This window comes from Schistocerca piceifrons, chromosome 11 (assembly GCF_021461385.2).
Source record: "Schistocerca piceifrons isolate TAMUIC-IGC-003096 chromosome 11, iqSchPice1.1, whole genome shotgun sequence".
NCBI classification, from domain to species: Eukaryota; Metazoa; Arthropoda; class Insecta; order Orthoptera; family Acrididae; genus Schistocerca; species Schistocerca piceifrons.
The window spans coordinates 66,393,580-66,397,662 of record NC_060148.1 but is presented as its reverse complement, the minus strand read 5'-3'; the positions used below and the strand labels follow the sequence as shown (position 1 = coordinate 66,397,662).

General features: G+C 42.9%; 1 pseudogene; it reads right to left on the bottom strand.

The window, feature by feature from the left end:
• Positions 1-1,001: 1,001 nt before the first annotated feature.
• Positions 1,002-1,118, bottom strand: LOC124720666 (annotated as a pseudogene).
• Positions 1,119-4,083: the final 2,965 nt, after the last annotated feature.

Below are 4,083 nucleotides of genomic sequence, written 5' to 3'. Positions count from 1 at the left end.
TTGTTAGTCAGGGCCATTCTTTTGTAGGGATTATTGAAAGTCAGATTGCGTTGCGCTAAAAATATTGTGTGTCAGTTTAGTGTTGATCGGAATAGGTAAAGAGCGAAATGTCTGAGTACGTTCAGTTCTGCTCAGCTGTTTGAAAATCAAATAACGTAAGGGGTTTATCAGCACAGTAATTCATAAATTTTTCTAAGGGGACGTTTCAAGGGTTCATCGAACCATTTTCATACTACTTCTCTACCATTCCACTCTCGAATGGCGCGTGGAAAAAAGGAACACCTAAATCTTTCCGTTCGAGTTCTGATTTCCCTTACTTTATTATGATGATCATTTCTCCCGACGTAGGAAGGTGTCAACAAAATATTTTTGCATTGCAAGAGAAAGTTGGTGATTAAAATTTCATAAATAGATCTCGCCCCCCCGCGTATCATATCAGCGACACTCTCACCCCTATTGTGCGATAACACGAAACGAGCTGCCCTTCTTCGCAATTTTTGGATGTCCTCCATCAATCCTACCTCGTAAGGATCCCATAAAAATGGCTTGGTTCAAATGGCTCTGAGCACTTTGGGGCTTAACTGCTGAAGTCATCAGTCCCCTAGAACTTAGAACTACTTAAACCTAACTAACCTAAGGACATCACACGCACCCATGCCCGAGGCAGGATTCGAACCTGCGACCGTAGCGGTCGCGCGGTTCCAGACTGTAGCGCCTACAACCGCTCGGCCACTTCAGCCGGCAAGGATCCCATACCGCGCAGTAATATTCCAGCAGAGAATGGACAAGTGAAATGTAGGCACTCCGTCTTCAGGCCACAAGTGGCCCATCGGGACCATCCGACCGCCGTGTCATCCTCAGTTGAGGATGTGGATAGGAGGGGCGTGTGGTCAGCACACCGCTCTCCCGGTCGTTATGATGGTTTTCTTTGACCGGAGCCGCTACTATTCGGTCGAGTAGCTCCTCAATTGGCATCATGAGGCTCAGTGCACCCCGAAAAATGGCAACAGCGCATGGCAGCTGGATGGTCACCCATCCAAGTGCCGGCCACGCCCGACAGCGCTTAACTTCGGTGATCTCACGAGAACCGGTGTTTCCACTGTGGCAAGGCCGTTGCCAAGTGTAATGTAGGCTGTCTCTTTAGTGGGTTAGTCGCATCTTCTAGGTGTTCTGCCAACAAAGCGCAGTCTTTGTTCCGCCTTCCCCACAATATTATATATGTGGTCTTTCCAAATTAAGTTACTCGTAATTGTAATTCCTAGGTATTTAGTCGAATTGACACCCCTTAGATTTGTGCGATTTAGCGAATACCCAAAATTTATCAGATTTATTTTAGTACCCATGTGGATGACCTCGCACATTTCTTTGTTTAGTGCCAATTGCCACTTTTCGCACCATACAGAAATTCTCTCTAGATCATTTTGTAATTGCAATTGATCGTCAGATCATTTTATTACACGGCAAATTACAACATCTGCAAACAATCTAAGGGGGCTGCTCAGATTATCACTTAGATCATTTATGTAAATCAGGAATAGCAGAGGACCTATGACACTACCTTTTTTTTTATTTTTGGTCATCAGTCTACTGACGGGTTTGATGCGGCCCGCCACGAATTCCTTTCCTGTGCCAACCTCTTCATCTCAGAATAGCACTTGCAACCTACGTCCTCAATTATTTGCTTGACGTATTCCAATCTCTGTCTTCCTCTGCAGTTTTTGCCCTCTACAGCTCCCTCTAGTACCGTGGAAGTCATTCCCTCATGTCTTAGCAGATGTCCTATCATCCTGTCCCTTCTCCTTATCAGTGTTTTCCACATATTCCTGTCCTCTCCGATTCTGCGTAGAACCTCCTCATTCCTTACCTTATCAGTCCACCTAATTTTCAACATTCGTCTATAGCACCACATCTCAAATGCTTCAATTCTCTTCTGTTCCGGTTTTCCCACAGTCCACGTTTCACTACCATACAATGCTGTACTCCAGACGTACATCCTCAGAAATTTCTTCCTCAAATTAAAGCCGGTATTTGATATTAGTAGACTTCTCTTGGCCAGAAATGCCTTTTTTGCCATAGCGAGTCTTCTTTTGATGTCCTCCTTGCTCCGTCCGTCATTGGTTATTTTACTGCCTAGGTAGCACAATTCCTTAACTTCACTGACTTCGTGACCATCAATCCTGATGTTAAGTTTCTCGCTGTTCTCATTTCTACTACTTCTCATTACCTTCGTCTTTCTCCGATTTACTCTCAAACCATAGTGTGTACTCATTAGACTGTTCATTCCGTTCAGCAGATCATTTAATTCTTCTTCACTTTCACACAGGATAGCAATGTCATCAGCGAATCGTATCATTGATATCCTTTCACCTTGTATTTTAATTCCACTCCTGAACCTTTCTTTTATTTCCATCATTGCTTCCTCGATGTACAGATTGAAGAGTAGGGGCGAAAGGCTACAGCCTTGTCTTACACCCTTCTTAATACGAGGACTTCGTTCTTGATCGTCCACTCTTATTATTCCCTCTTGGTTGTTGTACATATTGTATATGACCCGTCTCTCCCTATAGCTTGCCCTACTTTTTTCAGGATCTCGAACAGCTTGCACCATTTTATATTGTCGAACGCTTTTTCCAGGTCGACAAATCACATGAAAGTGTCTTGATTTTTCATTAGCCTTGCTTCCATTATTAGCCGTAACGTCAGAATTGCCTCTCTCGTCCCTTTACTTTTCCTAAAGCCAAACTGATCGTCACCTAGCGCATTCTCAATTTTCTTTTCCATTCTTCTGTATATTATTCTTGTAAGCAGCTTCGATGCTTGAGCTGTTAAGCTGATTGTGCGATAATTCTCGCACTTGTCAGCTCTTGCCGTCTTCGGAATTGTGTGGATGATGCTTTTCCGAAAGTCAGATGGTATGTCGCCAGACTCATATATTCTACATACCAACGTAATAGTCGTTTTGTTGCCACTTCCCCCAATGATTTTAGAAATTCTGATGGAATGTTATCCATCCCTTCTGCCTTATTTGACCGTAAGTCCTCCAAAGCTCTTTTAAATTCCGATTCTAATACTGGATCCCCTATCTCTTCTAAATCGATTCCTGTTTCTTCTTCTATCACATCAGACAAATCTTCACCCTCATAGATGCTTTCAATGTATTCTTTCCACCTATCTGCCCTCTCCTCTGCATTTAACAGAGGAATTCCCGTTGCACTCTTAATGTTACCACCGTTGCTTTTAATGTCACCAAAGGTTGTTTTGACTTTCCTGTATGCTGAGTCTGTCCATCTGACAATCATATCTTTTTTTCGATGTCTTCACATTTTTCCTGCTGCTATTTCGTCTTAGCTTCCCTGCACTTCCTATTTATTTCATTCTTCAGCGACTTGTATTTCTGTATTCTTGATTTTCCCGGAACATGTTTGTACTTCCTCCTTTCATCAATCAACTGAAGTATTTCTTCTGTTACCCATGGTTTCTTCGCAGCTACCTTCCTTGTATCTATGTTTTCCTTCCCAACTTCTGCGAAGGCCCTTTTTTAGAGATGTCCGTTCCTCTTCAACTGTACTGCCTACTGAGCTACTCCTTATTGCTGTATCTACAGCGTTAGAGAACTTCAAACGTATCTCGTCATTCCTTAGTACTTCCGTATCCCGCTTCTTTACGTATTGATTCTTCCTGACGAATGTCTTGAACTTCAGCCTACTCTTCATCACTACTATATTGTGATCTGAGTCTATATCTGCTCCTGGGTACGCCTTACAATACAGTATCTGATTTCGGAATCTCTGTCTGACCTTTATGTAATCTAATTTAAATCTTCCCGTATCTCCCGGCCTTTTCCAAGTGTACCTCCTCCTCTTGTGATTCTTGAACAGGGTATTCGCTATTACTAGCTGAAACTTGTTACAGAACTGAATTAGTCTTTCTCCTCTTTCATTGCTCGTCCCAAGCCCATATTCTCCTGTAACCTTTTCTTCTACTCCTTCCCCTACAACTGCATTCCAGTCGCCCGTGACTATTAGATTTTCGTCCCCCTCTACATACTGCATTACCCTTTCAATATCCTCATACACTTTCTCT